A 16,457-nucleotide genomic window follows, 5' to 3' on the forward strand; every position below is an offset into this window, starting at 1 on the left:
TCAAACGAATACCAAATTCACATGACTACTAATAGCAAGACTTCTCCCCTGTCCTCAGGAACAAACGTAATTACTCACAAAGCATATTCATGTTCATAATTAGAGGGGTAATAATATGCATATAGGATCTGAACATATGATCTTCCACCAAATAAACCAACTAGCATCAACTACAAGGAGTAATCAACACTACTAGCAACCTGCTAGCACCAATCCCGGACTTTGAGACAAGAATTGGATACAAGAGATGAACTAGGGTTTGGAGATGAGATGGTGCTGGTGAAGATGTTGATGGAGATTGCCCTCTCCCGATGAGAGGAGCATTGGTGATGACGATGGTGATGATTTCCCCCTCCCGGAGGGAAGTATCCCCGGCAGAACAACTCTGTCGGAGCTCTTGATTGGTTCCGCCAAGGTTCCGCCTCATGGCGGCGGAGTCTCGTCCCGAAAAGTTCCCTCTGATTTTTTTCTCATCGAGAGACTTCATATAGGAGAAGATGGACATCGGAGATCCACCAGGGGGCCCACAAGGTAGGGGTGCGCGCCCTAGGGGGGCACCCTCGTGAGCAGGGTGTGGGCCCCTGGCCTTCATCTTTGGCGTGGATTTTTCTTTATTTATTTTAAGATGTTCCATGGAGTTTTAGGACTTTTGGAGTTGCGCAGAATAGGTCTCTAATATTTGTTCCTTTTCCAGCCCAGAATTCCAGCTGCCGGCATTCTCCCTCCTTATGTAAAGCTTGTAAAATAAGAGAGAATAGCCATAAGTATTGTGACATAAAGTGAAATAACAGTCCATAATGCAATAAATATCGATATAAAAGCATGATGCAAAATGGACGTATCAGACACCTAGGGGAGAATTCTGGCAGCTGGAAATATGGACCTGGAAAAGCTACGTCAGGCTACCTATTCTGCACAACTACAAACAAGTTGAAACTACATGGTGATTTTTTATGCAATATATAAGAATTATTGGAGCCAATAACTACCAAAGGGGGGCCACCAGGTGGGCACACCCACCTGGGCGTGTCAGGGCCCCCTGGCGCGCCCTGGGGGGTTGTGGCCTCCTCGGCCCACCTCTGGTGCCCATCTTCTGGTATATAAGTCATTTTGACCTAAAAAATAAGAGGAGGACTTTTGGGATGAACGCCTCCGCCTCGAGGTGGAACTTGGGCAGGAGCACTTTTGCCCTCCGGCGGAGCGATTCCGCCGGGGGAACTCCCCCCCCCCCCCGGAGGGGGAATCATCGTCATCATCATCATCATCATCACCAACAGCCCTCCCATCTTAGGGAGGGTAATCTCGATCAACATCTTCAGCAATACCATCTCCTCTCAAAACCTAGTTCATCTCTTGTGTTCATCTCTTGTGTTCAATCTTGTTACCGGAACTATAGATTGGTACTTGTGGGTGACTAGTAGTATTGCTTACATCTTGTAGTTGATTACTATATGGTTTATTTGGTGGAAGATTATATGTTCAGATCCAATATTCTATTTAATACCCCTTTAATCATGAGCATGTTTATCAATTGTGAGTAGTTACCTCTGTTCATGAGTTCACGGGAGAAATCATGTTGCAAGTAATCATGTGAATTTGATATGTGTTCGATATTTTGATAATATGTATGTTGTGATTCCCTTAGTGGTGTCATGTGAACATCGACTACATGAAACTTCACCATATTTGGGCCTAAGGGAGTGCATTGTGGAGTAAAAATTAGATGATTGGTTGCGAGAGTGACAGAAGCTTAAACCCCAGTGCTGGCATGCCCCCTCCTCCTCCTCCTTAGCCTAGCATGGAGGCCTACGCCATCAAAGCTCCAGATCAAGGTTTTGTGGAGGAACATGTACCGGCTCCCAGCGGCTGCGAGGGCCTCTAGCGTGGCGTCCACATGGCTGGCGACAGCGTGGGATAGGACTAGCGTCCTGCGGCGGTCGGTCTTTGTGGAAGACCTCCCATCGAGGGAGATGGCGGCAGGGTCGAGATAGGGAGGCGGGAATGTGTGTGGCCGTTAGAGACGGCGTCGGCGCTTAACCCTTGTTCGAGAGAGAAAGGAAGATGCGGGACAGGAGAAGAAGCGAGATATGGGGCTCGGACAGACACCCACTCCATCCAAATAGGACCATGGGTTGAATATACGAAATTATAGGGTGTTTTTTGTATAAACAAAACATTTTCTCAAATAAGCCACTTAAAATAGGATTGTGGGCTGAATACCAAAAATAGAAAGGACTTTTTCACCAAAACACCCACGATGGTGAGCAGGCAGAAGCAATAGCCGCTTTAATATTAGGGAAAGATAGTGCAGTCGAACCGAACTCTTGGTTAAGGCCCCACAGCCGCCCATGGTGTTTTGAGCGGGAAGTTGTGATATCGAGGTATGTGATATGCTCATGTGGTGGGCGGGCCATTGATACGTCTCAAACGTATCTATAATATATGAAGTATTCACTACTGCAGGTTGCTGCTAACATGACACTATGATCAGAGACCCTTCGACGAAACTGTTGCGATGCAGGGCATACGGTCCAGTTCAATTATCTGTTTGTGATGAGGAGGAACAAAAGAAATGGACAACCAGATGGGGGTGTGTGCAATATACAGCATACGGTTCACTCGGATGAACTGTTTGTGATTAGGCAACACAAAAGAGAAGGTCAGCCAGATCAAGGTGTGTGCGATATACGACATTCAATTCACTCGGATGAACTGTTTGCATTGAGACAAGAGAACAGAAACAGTCAGCCAGATTAAGGTGTGTGCGATGTACAACATACGGTTCACTCGAGTGAACTGTTTGCACTACAAAAAAAATACACTTCATGATGATACGTGTTTGTCACAGTAGGTCGTGTTTTCTGTCATGCATGTACATCCATGACAAATTTATGACAGAATCAAGATAGTCATACCTGTGCTGTCGTAGAAGTGTTCCATGACATTCACTCGGATGGGCCTTTAGCTGGGCCGGCCATACCAGCTAAATGCCCACAAGATTCTGCCAACCATAATGGGCCGGCCCAGCTAAAGGCCCAACATTCTCTGTCAAATAGGCCCATCAACGGCCTGTCCTAAACTTGTCATCAACGCGGCCCATGGTCACTTCTGGCCCGTTAATAGTCCGCTAAGTAATTGGGCCGAATTACGGCCCAGTGTATTTCCGGCCTATTAAAGGTCTGGCTTCATTTGGGCCCATTTACAGGCCATCAAAACTTTCGGCCCATAAACGACAGTGAAGGATTTGGGTCATATTCGGCCATGTCTGACATTCGGCCTGTTAGAGGCCCACTATAGCTTTGGGCCACTTTCGGCCTATTGTCATTTTCGACCTGTTAACGCTGGACGTAAACCATGGGCCATATGTGGCCCAACGTCATATCGGGCCCATTAACGGACCATATAAAAATGACGATAATCTAGCCCGACCGAAGTTTCGGCCTGTTAAAGGCCCGTGTATTAGGTCGGCGCATTTACGGCCCGTCCGAATTTCGGCCTGTTAAAGTCCAGTGGGTTATTTGGCACAATCAGGGCCCAATCTCACTTTCGGTCTATTAAAGGCCCATGTATTTTATGGGCTCGAGATATTTACACCTGTAAACAACCTATTTTTACTGAGGGCCCAAATTATGTTTAGGCCTGTTAAAGGCCCACTATGGGCACAGGCCTACCAGAAAAATATGAAAGCTTATGTTGATTTAGGCCCACATATTTTTAGTGGGCTACATGCCAATTTCGGCCCGTAATCATTTTTATCCCAATTGGAATGGGCCCGACGAATGTTGGCATGTTGGGTTCCTCCGAAGCTTTCGGCCGAATACATTACTAAGATAAACCTACACTATACAAAAATAGCGTCGTAATTACTGCAGCATGAGGCAGCATCATAAATGTTGTATCACAACAAAATAAATTCCAACCATACAACAAAAGGCCTGTTGGCATAAAGTTTACAGTCCTTCTAGATAAAAGCACCATCAGATGTATAGAAGCACAGATCATTTGACCTGAGTGCTAATGTTTCAAGCTATAGAATCTGATGGAGCAGCATGATCTCCACCTTTTTTCCGCCATTGCTCTTGAACAACGAAGCAAATGTCTGATAGTCTGGTTTCAAAACCATTCATATCTTGACGACATTTCTCAACCACTATTCTTGTTTCCGAAACAACGTCCATTAGGGATTGGACTTGTGTCTGGAGCACAGATATATCACTCTGTCTAGCAGGAAGATTTTGTTCAGTAGGCGATTTGGACGAGGTTACCTTGACAACCAACCCAGAATTACGCAGGAAGGTGCTTTTTGCACTGTTAGTGGAGAGATACTGACGCACTGCAGCAAGAGGTGACATTGTGCCTGTAGTAGCCTCGTCACCTTCAGGTGGTTGTGGTTGTTCAATCATTTGTTCCATAGCTTCCTGAAAGTTTGAACTTGTAGATTAGTGTACCAGATAAGTTACTAATGAGACAAAAACAAACAAAGTAGGTTAAACGTTTATACATAACTTATTTTGGTGAACTACTGTAATACATTAGCATGTATTGTAGTGCCAACTACATAATAAAATCACTTTCGGAACATATGTCCATGTAGCATGCCTACTGTATTGTCTATTTCCTCACATTCGTTGACATCTAAGGATAAAGAGACATGGTTTAAAGTAGGATGAACATAGTATGACATCATTCATATCATGGGCAAACAGATATAAAACAAACAGGCTATTTTATCATTGTGTGCGCACGTGAACATAACAACTAGATTACAGATCAAGACCAAAAGAATATCCTTCATCTCTTTTAAACCATGTAAGGTGAAATGATACGTTAAGACAACTGTGAATAAAAGTGAACAGAGTAACTGACATTGGCTGCAAACCAAGTAGTTAAATGAACACATCACAGTACCAATCAGTTCAAGGCAGGAGGAGTAAGGACTTACAACAGCGGCTTGAACTGGTGTGCTCATGCCCTTCATCTTGCTGGTGTGGCAATCCTTGAAGATTTGCACTGCATTCGGTTCAGGTTCTTTTTGGTCCGCACGGGATTTCCTCTGTATTTGGAACAAGTCAATATAGATACGATAATATGGCACAAAAAAAGAAGGAAGTAGCAGCTATTTACAAGAGCCTCGCAGTGTGCAATATAGCTACGAGATCCTGTGGTCTGTTGGAATTTCACTTTAGAACGGTTGGTTTTGTTCTTCAAACAGTTAGCCTAGAAGAAGATACACTTGTAAGGCACATACATAAATACAAGTTCAATATGTGGTCTGATCAAATACATATAGCCTACCTGATACTTTGGATCAGACCAGTGTTTAACGAGGGCTGTCCAGTCTTCATCTGTAATATATTCCACTGGAGATGTTTGGGCGATTTCATTGTTAGCCTTGCCTTCAAAGTGAGATTTTCTAAGGTGGTACCGATACTGTCGCAGAGCAGACTGAAAAACATGAGTGCATGCTTGTCTAGTTGCATCATCTTTCGGATCCAACTTGAACCTCATCTGTTGAAAAAAGAATGTGAGTCTTATTAGGAGGAAGCTAGAAAGTATGGGACAGAGCAAGACAATATTACTAATTGCGATGAATAACATTACTTACGGATAAATGGTCAAGGAAGGTGTTAAACTGGGTATTGTCTTTCTCATTCCTGTACTGGATCCACGTTGGGAGGATACGTGCATGACACCTAACGGCAACGGCTGCCTCTGATACTAACTTGGCTGACTCTGTAGCATCACGTGGCCTTTTTAAACCTGCCTCAAAATGGATCTCCATTCTTCCTCCTTTAGATTTTGTTAATCTGTCAAGCATTATCCCTGATGTCTGTTTCCGCTTGCGCCGTGGTGCTAGTTCAACAACGAATATGGAAAGTGTTAGTGTACATCAAACTGTGAGAGTACATATAAAGGAGCATGCAACTGCAACTTGACTCGGTCAGGTACCGTCTTGGTGTTGATGCTCATGAGGTTCATCTGATCTTGCCAAGTCCTGTTGTGTCAGCAGTGCTTCGGAAGTAGTGTTAGGTGTGAAGGCAGCTTGGGAACTGGCCAGTTCCGGAGCAAACGAACGAGTAACTGGTTGAGATGCTGGTACAGTTGAAGCGGATGCTGCAGCTGGTGGAGCAGGTGATACTGTGTTTGTAGATTTAGCCGGTGGACTTGGACCTTCTACTGCACTATAAGTACCAGCAGAATCTCGATGGCAGAACCTTTTCCGTTTCACCCGACGAGTAACAGCACTCCCTACTATATTATTTTCCTTGCTCTTTTTTGACTTTGCCATGTCAAGCTGTACCCACAACACAAAAGAATAAAATCACTCTTCAGAACTCATTGATGCATGATACAGACAAGCAATACTTTGATGTAAGACAACCGTATGAGGATGGAATATGTAAGAAAAACAGGACGACATGACATATTCACAGCTACGATGTGCAAACTAAGCAGAAGGATTTTCAAGAAAATAGAAGTAATGCAAGCTAGACACCATATGAAAGATGCAACCAATATTACTCTGCCAAGTTAAAAGTGTCTTGTCATAAGTGGCAATTCGAAAAATTAGAAGCAGTACAACGTAGAAATCAATGCAAGATGCAACCACTATCAAACTGCCATGTTAAAAGCGTCCAATCATGAGTGACTGATGCGGGATACACAACAGCAGTACTTTGATGTAAGAACATGGTATGATAGATAGATGCAGTGTATTCTAGACACAGAAAGCCATGTCATATGCACATGTATAACGTATAAACTCAGCAGGTGCAATTTAATCAAAATAGAAGAAATACAGGCTAGACAACATATGCAACATGAAACCAATTATCACACTGTCAACTTAGAGCAAGCACCTGCGATGGTGGAGTACGGGAGATGAACTCATCATGTAGACTTGGGACTTCAACTTCATTAGCAGTAGCAGTGGCAAATCTAGAGAGTCTCTGTTTGCGTCGGTGCGGAGGACCACCAACATCCCCTAACTTACTCTTTTCCTTCCTATTTTCTGATATTGCCTTATGAAGTCAAAACCACAAGAAGATGAATAAAATTAGCTCTGCATAACTGGTTGATGCATGATACAGACGAACACTACTTTGATGTAAGGCAAGCGCAGGATAGGAGGATGGAATATATACAAAAAAGACAGCGTTTCATATTCACACGTACGATAGGAGGATGGAATATGTATGAAAAAACAGTAAGCGGAAGGCATTTCAACAAAATTAGAAGAAATGAAAGCTAGGCACCATATGAACATGCAACCAATATCACTCTATCAGGTAAAAAGTGTCTCGTCGTAAGTGCCATTTCAAGAAATTAGAAGCAGTACAAGCTAGAAGACAATGCAAGATGCAACCTACATCACAGTCCCAAGTTAAATGTGTCTTATGGGTAAGTGATCGTTGCAGGTATAAGTTGTAAGCTACGCAGATGCAATTCAACATAATCAGAAGCAATACAAACTAGACATCATACGGAAAACGCAACCACGTATAACAGTTCCAAGTAAGAGCAAGCACCTGTGATGGTGGAGTAGGGGAGATGTGCTCATCATGTACACGTATGTTCTAGAAACAGGAACACGTGTCATATTCACAGGCATTATGTGTAAAGTAAGCAGATGCAATTCAAGTTAGAAGCAATACAAGCTAGACATCATACGCAACATGCAACCACATATAATAGTGTCAAGTTAGAGCAAGCACCTGTGATGGTGGAGTAGGGGAGATGTGCTCATCATCTACACAGCTACGTTGACTGTCCAGCCTTGTGTTGTCTTGCGAATCTTGTTGGGAGGATGGCGGAGTAGAATCTGTAGAGACCCCCTGTTTGAGTTGCTCCGAAGGACCACCATCATCCACTGCCGGACTAATTTCCTTCAGCTGTAATGATTTTGCATTGTGAAGTCAAACCGATAAGAAAAAGGAATAAAATTCGCTCTTCAGAACTCATTCATGCATGATACTGACGAACACTACTCGGATGAAAGGCAAACACATGATGCGAGGATGGAATATGTATGAAAAACAGGATGGTGTGACATATTCACACCTATGATGTGGTAACTAAGCAGAAGGCATTTCAACAAATTAGAAGCACTGCAAGCTAGACACCATATGAAAGATGCAACCAATATCACTCTGCCAAGTTCAAACTGTATGGCGTTTCAACAAATTAGAAGCAGTACATGCTAGAAATCATATGCAAGACACAACCAATATCACAGTGGCGACTTAAAGGTGCCTTATCATAAGATATAGTATGTACCAAAAACAGGAAAGCGTGTCATATTCACATGTATCATGTGTAAGCTAAGCAGATGCAGTTTACACTAATTAGGAGCAATACGAGCTAGACACCATATGCAACATGCAACCAGATATCACACTGCCAAGTTAGAGCAAGCACCTTGGATGGTGGAGTAGGGGAGCGGAGACTTGGACCTTGTAATGCACTATCAGTACAAGGAGAATCGGTACAGATGCTCCGTTTACGTTGCTGCAGAGGACCACCATCATCGCCTTCCTTACTCTTTTCCTTCCTCTTTCTTGATTTTGCCTTGTCAAGTCAAACCCACAAGAAAAAGGAATAAAATTTGCTCTTCAGAACTCATTGATGCATGATACTGACGAACACTACTTTCATGTAAGACGAACACTACATATCACACTGCCAAGTAAGAGCAAGCACCTGCGATGGTGGTGTGGGGGAATTGCGGTGATCAACTAGAGAGCTACGTTGACTATCTTCATTTAGCCTTGCTGTTTCTTGAGAATCATGTGGGGAGGATGACACTGCACTCTTTAAACGAGTATGGCGTCTCACAGAAACCCACCCGGGTGACTGTCTCATCATAAGTGATTGACGAGGGATACAAAAGAGCATTAGTTTGATGTACGAACATGGTTAATAGACATATGTAGTATGTATCAAAAACAGGAAGGCATGTCATTATCAAAGGTATAATGTGTAAAGTAAGCAGATGCAATTTAACCAAATTGGAAGCAATACAAGCTAGACACCATATGCAACATGCAACCACATTTGACAGCGCGAAGTTAAAGCAAGCACCTGGGATGGTTGTGTGTGGCAATTGAGATCATCAACTGCAGAGCTACGTTTACTGTCTCCAACTGCTGACACTGCACCCGTTAGAGCGCTGGAACGCTTAGTGCTTATCTTCGAATTACACTGGAGCGACTTCTGTCTTTTCTTTTCTGCATTCATCAACACTGCGTCAGAGTCTGAAATACCCATGCATAAAAAACAATAGTGTGAGTATGGGTGAAGTGTGTGCACAATTAGTACAGTGTAAAGGTAGCAGATAGCAGGTCGGTGAGAAATAAATGACGGGAGACATATGATAGCTCTACAACATGCATGGCACACTAAATTACTACAGGATTCTATGAAAATAACAGTCGACTGAAAGCAAATAGGTCAGTCCATTTTTTCTGCACCGTCCGATGTACAAAGAACGGGAAGATCGCCTTCATCTACCTCCAGCGAGTCAGTGTTGACGATCTTCCTCGAAACGCCAGCGACCACCAGCCCGGTATTCCTCCCCTGCCTGCGCCCTCCCCTCGACCTCACCGCACCGCCGTGCTTGGCACCGCCCCCGGCCATCCATTCAAGCCCCGCCGACCTCCAGATCAGGCGCAAGCAGCTCCTGCGCCCCACACCCCTATGATAGACACCGATGCGCCACTTCCCGGGGGAACAGGTGGACTAGGTGCTCCGCGCGCCTAAGAGGGTGCTTCTTCTTTTAATTGCGGTTCGACTGACCCTGAATTGAAATCCAGGCGGGCTACTGACCTCTAGCAAAGGTGAAATAGTAAAAGGGAGGAAACCTTGTGCATTTAGTATCACGAAGAAGATGCAGTAAGAAGCGCTCAACTACTTTATTTCATGGTATGAATACGGTGTGAGCGGAGACGTAAGATTTGCACGAATAAGGGAAGAGCAGTACCTCTTTCTGCTGGCAGTGTTGTGTCCTCATTCTGTTTTTCCGACCATCTTCTTGTTGTTCGCCGGAAACTAGAAGTTGTGGAGGACGGTGCAGCCTTGGATGAACCCATGGCCAAGTTGTTGACTGTGGTGCGGTGGCCGTCTATCGGCGGCGGGGAAGCTGATCCGAGGCGGCGAACAACGGCGTAGCAGGAACAGCTCTAGTGCAGTGGACGGTTGCGATAGTGGAGCCGCAGCAGTGAGGCGCCGGACGGCGTGGTCGGAGGGGTTCTGGTACGGCGCACGTCGGCGTCGGCGTCGTGGAGGCAGCTCTGCCTCGGCTTCAGCTGCTAAGTCCTTGAGGGCGTTGCGGTTGTGGTTGCGTTGGATGACGACGTCGGGGTACCGGCTCTGGCGTGAGGGAGGAGGGCGGCGGTGGATTGGCCGCTATGGGGTGGAGGACGGAGGAGGGTGGGGTTTCGCGGCTGGTGGAGAGGGCATTTTCGCGCCCATGGAGTATGAATGGGGAAACGGAGGGAGGCAGGGAACTAAGGGGGAACAATGTTTCGGTTTGAGACGTGCTTGTTTGAAATTTGGGGAAAGATACAAACTTTCCTCCCATCTAAAATTTCGGACATATTTCTGGTTGGGGGTAGGACAGTCATGTCAGGTGTCCCAAATGTGGGCGGATAGATTTCGGCCGAGCGCATGGGTAGGCGCCCACGGCGTATGAATGCTTCTCTGGCGTCTTGGTGAAGTTACAAACCTACCCCGGTTTAGGCCTTTGGACACCGGGCCGATAGGCTACACGGGCCAGAGTCAGGACAGTAATTTCCTACCACCAAAACATTTGTCTCGCGCGGTTTCGGGTGACCAAAAGCCTATTTGGCGCTTCGTTCAATATTTGGGGGCAGAAGCATTAACGTTTTCGGTTCTCTTGAATTGAAATTTCAGGATTTGTCAAACTTCACAAATCTTTACTCTTGAAAATCCTAAAGCTACGATTATTTTGGAATGGAGGGGTACATTTGAATATACATTGTACACGAGTATATATTAAAAAATATGCAACTTACCTCAGTTCATGCATGGTTCCAGATATAATCTCCTTGGTTGCAAAAAAAGTTAGATATGCGTATGAATATATATAGCATGTTCAAACTCACAACAAAGATTGATGCCCCCTTTTACATCTGATCTACAAATGCCATTATCTCGGGTTCAAATAGATGAATGCACTTCCTATGAATTCGAATCTTCGAAACCCCCTTTATGTTGAATTCGACATGTATTCTATTTCGTAGCTAGCAATTTGGAATGTATCCATGCAAGTGACAAATGTATAAAGTGCTTCACACTAACAACATGGAGTGCACTAATTAATGTTTATATATGAATTGCAAAAGCATCCATTGCCTGTATTTCAAACCGCTCTCACTCTATGGATCGATAATATGAAATAAACACATGCACATGCTAGAATTCAATTGCAGTTGAAGAAAGAGCCTACTCCTGGTACTGTATATTAGTGATAGGGGTGTGTACAAAGTACACGTGAATACCAGGCATTGTGCGTGTGTGTATACTATCGACGAACTAGCCCCCAAGCTTGTATAACATACTAAGGGCCTAGGGTTACAAATCATATATAGTCGGCTTATCACCAGTGGGGATAGAGTCCTCCGCGACTCTGGTAGCTTCGTGTTGTACGCCGAGTCCTCCACATGGGTCTTCGTATAACACGTCTCGGTCCAACCTATATGTGGCGCAGGATGGAACCGACCCATGAGTCTTCATGTTGACCCACCACAACTAGAAATGATGTGCCCACCACACCACACACGCAATCGGCCACTAAGAAAATAAGCATATACAATAGTACAACGGTATCTAGCTCACGATACGTCTCCATATTTTGTTGATGACACTGACGGACTTTGCATTTGATGCGTGCTCCGTATTTTGTTGACGACACTTACGGTCATTGTATTTGAAGCGAAAGCACGATATGGTCACTGGACTTCAGAATAAGCTCATCACGGTCACCACATACATTTTGTCGTGCTAACCAACATGTGGTTGGATGGTTAGAGGACAGTGGTTTCTCGAGCCCACCAAGGTTAAAGTCCCGGTGCTCGCATTTATCTTGTGTTAATTTCAGTATTTTCCGGCGACGTACGTTCAGTGGGAGGAGACGTTCCACTCGACTACGAGGCACCTATGGTGACTTCGTAAAATCTCAAGATCATATATGCTGGCCCACTCTCTCGAAGGTGCTCATAGGGGTAGGGTTCGCGTGTGTGCGCTTATAGCGGTGAGTGCTTGCGCGTATATATGAGCCCTTGCGTCTGTACCGTGTTAAACAAATACATATCATGATTATACGGTCACTGGCTCACCCGTACAACTCCGTATTTTGTTGATGACACAATCAATTGACCAGTCAAACGTTCCACGCGGCGCAACTAGTGTTGCACCATCGGGGCGCGTAACCGTGGGGCCCACCTGTCAGCCCGTATATGAAAGAAAGAAATGGTAGTTTGAGTCTGTACTGTGTTAATAAAATAGGAGTACATTTTAGGGTGATCATACGGTCACTGGCTCACCATACAGCTCCGTAATTTGTTGATAACACGATCAATTGACCAGTCAAACGGTCCACATTCAGCAGCGCACATTACCATAGGGCCCACCCGTCAGCGCGTATATGAAGGACAGAAATGGTAATAAATTAGTGGTCGGTGGGTATTCGAAGTCGTGAGACCTCTGGTTGGCAGTCACCGGCGGTTGGGGGCGTTCATTGGGCGGTGGGGTGGGGATCCCGGAGGAAAAAGCTCGGCGGGGGGGGGGCTAGAGGGATGGCCGGTGCGGCGGCGGACCGGCGGTGGGGAGTGGTTTCGGGGAGGGCGGGCCGGCCGCGGGCGGCGGGGGCTGGCGGTTCGGCCGGTGGTGGCTGGCGGCTCAGGGGGGTGGAGTTTGATGATAAACTGGAGGCCCTTGATTTCGTATCCAACGGCTGGAAAATCTAATGACCAGAGATGAAAAAGTCAGTCGACTGACGTGTAGCCTCACCCCGCACGTACACATGCACGCACGCAAGACACGCACGCATGTAGGCGTGCAACACTGACACGTACACACGCACGCATGCTGGCGTGCAACACTGACACGTACACATGCACTCACGAACACACGCACGTACGCACCCATGCATGCAACACTGAAACGTACCCTTGCACGCACGCAACACTCGCACGCCTGCATGCACACAGCACACGACGCAAGACACACGTTCAACCTATACGTGCATGCACCCTTTGTTAAGGACATGGATTGTTACGGGTATTAATCAATCTTATCTGTGATAAGCAGAACATTGATGTTTGCAGCGGTCTTTATGAATCACAACGTATCGAACGGGCTATCAACATAGTAGGCTTATCTACATGAAAAAGATGACGTCACACTCAATGAACAATCATCGGTTTATGAAATGCCCGCTTCTGACCGCCCTGGCCCACCAAAGGTTCCTCTGCTATGCGCTGCCTGCGTTGGGTCACTGACATGCATGCCATGCACCCAAAGAGCCCACATGTCAGTGGAAGAACGGCGCGGTGTCCTAGGTCAGAGTCAAGGGTGCCACTCGTGGCACGCCCGGCTGAACACGCCTCCGTGCCGCATTCAAACGCCTCCATGAAACCCGCCCGTGTGGAAGCCGAGAAACCCACTCTGGACACACGTCCGTTCATGACCGGGCCGGCGTTAAACGCAACGCCGACCGAGCTCCTCCTATCCGCCATCTATTTAATCTCCTATTTAAACGAGGCCAAACACCAGCCAAGAATCGCACACCTCCGCCGCTCCCCTATCTCCTCCACCATTTTGTCCACTCTTACAGTGGCTTACGAAGAGTAGTTATTCCGCATCCAAGCCGGCTGGGTAGCCCGCCGGATACGAGTTATGCAGCTTGCTGATCCACCTCCCTCCCCTCGCCTGACGGAGCCAGTTGCCACCCCAAGCCGGTGCACGGTTCAGCAACTCGCCGCTCCATGCCAGCTCGACGAGCAGCAGTGCACGGGCGTCGTTGCTGCTGTCCACGCCCTGCCTCGTATCGCGTCTCCCGTTTCTGTGGCCGAGACACCCATGTCGGCGGCCGCGCCATGCAAGCAACGACAGAAGCTGGGTGCGCGAAGAGCGACGAGTCGGTGGCCAGCGCCTCCGCGTCCGCTACCATCATCGAGGAGAAGTAGAACACGGGAGGCCGCCGCCGCTTGGGTCCCACGAAGGCCACCGCGGAGGCGACGCCGGCGTACACAGCTGGTGTCTTGCCGGATCCTTTTTTTGCGAGGACCTTCATCAACCCCGCATGGGCTCCACGGAAGAGGGGAATGTTAGGATGAACTCGAGCCAGTGCCGGCCATGGTGAAGTAGTGGTCGGTGATGAACTTGAACCGTTGCCGGCCACCATCATCTTCGGCACCAGCCAATGATATCAGTTGGGCAGTGGGGAAGCAAGCCATCCTTTGCGCTGAAGCATATACCTCTGGGGCTCCCGGCAGTCCAGTGATCATGCTGCCGGATATGAGGAACACAAATCGATCGGCGGGCGACCATTTAGGCCAGGTATTATATACCTGTGTTGTCCAGAACTAGCACCGCGTAGTTCATTTGAATGTAATGAAATCTGTCATGTTTGTATGAAAATCTAGTATTTAATAAGATTTCCGTCGTTGTTTATATGAAATATCAGTTTGTCAACGTGTTTGCGTGAATTTCGTCCGGTTGGTTGAGTTGCTGTCATAATGTGTGCGGCCACGGTTGGATGGCGTAATTTGTGGGTCGCCGGTCGGTCTGCGGGCGGCTCGGGCGGCATTGTGGGACAAAAAACACAACTCGTGCAAGCTCGTCTCCAACGTGCGCGCTGGAGGATGCATGACAGCATGAGCACCCGAGCCATTCCTCGTTCATCGGTGGCAAAGGCACCGGTGGACAAAAGGGTCGCCAATATTTTGGCTACCCCAGGCAAGATCCAAACAGCCCCTCCCAACAGATTCAAATCCCTCGTTCGCCGTCGAAATTTTGCCATGTGTTGTTTTCATGGACTAGCAAGATGCCCGTGCATTGCATGGAACATCAAGATGCATTTTTTTACAAACTCCCGCATGCATGCAAGGGATAATTAATGTCCTCCTTTGCTAGTACCACGAGGCAAACACCATTAATATTGCATCGATTAGTGTTAGTGGCCTTGTATATCTGCAAATTGTAATTTTGATAGTGGCCCCTTGTATATAAAAATGGAGGGAGAAAGATGAGAGATAAGGTGAGGAGGAGTGGGGCGTGGTGGTGACTGGTGGTCGGACTGGGCGGAGGCATGGGGATGGACGGCGCATTATGTCTAGGTTTGTATCTCTCTCACACACACCCACGTAGGTGGGGGACGTGCACGAAGAGAAGAGGTGCACGCACGGCGCACGTACTCCCGTCTCTTTCCCAACCACACCCGCGCGGGTACACGGTGGAGCTCATTTCTGTACGAAAAAGGCAGCCCACGTGGTAATTTGGCACGTGTACTGGTTGTCCACTTGGTGGAGGGAGGATCGTCTACCACGGGTGAACAAACAAATTGCGACTTGACGCGTTATGTTAAATTAAAAAAAGAGGCAAACCATGTGGGGCCTACCTTAGAGGCAAGGCTCTATACACTGGAGTACTTTTGATGTGTCCCGTCAACTCGCAGAACGAGGAGAAGCTTGCTTAGTACGCCGTCTCCCCCGCCCACGGGCGCGGTGGCTCGCAGGATGAGGTGAAGCTTGCTTACTACGCCTTACGCCCGCTCCCTCGCCCACGCGCGCGGTGGCTCGCAGCACGAGGAGAAAATTTTACTACTCCCTCCGTTTACTCCTCGTCCCTACTACGTACTTTGGTTAGTACTCCCTCCATTTACTTATACAAGGCCACTATAAAAAATACATTTTGCATCTATACAAGGCCACAAATAGTAATCGAGACAAAAGTTACTACTCCCTCCTTTCCAGTTTATGGCTCAATTTCAAAATCTCTCCAACCAAGGTAGACGGTGAGTGGTCGAATTAATTTCGTAGTTTGCACAAGTAATTAGTACGCTCGTTTTTCTCAAGAAGTTATGTTTACCGAGGCATTAATTAGAACGAATGCATGAATGACCACTAAATTTCCATGAACTTGTACATGCATTGGTTAGTTTCCTCTTGACACTGCTTGCGTCGGGTGATCTAACGCACCTCGAAATCCAACATGTAATGGTACTACTACTAGTATAGTAGAATTGAGACTTATCAAACGGAAAAACGAATGTTTTTTAGATGAGCCCTATAAACCCTAGTGGGTACGTACTCCGTAAAAACAGATTTTTCCAAAACTAAGTCGCTCCCTTTCATGAATTCTGTAGTATACTCCTCCGTCGACGCTCCCTTTCATGAATTCTGTACTTCCTGTCGCCGACATGTGGGACATATAGC

This window comes from Triticum aestivum, chromosome 4A (assembly GCF_018294505.1).
Source record: "Triticum aestivum cultivar Chinese Spring chromosome 4A, IWGSC CS RefSeq v2.1, whole genome shotgun sequence".
Classification (NCBI taxonomy): Eukaryota; Viridiplantae; Streptophyta; class Magnoliopsida; order Poales; family Poaceae; genus Triticum; species Triticum aestivum.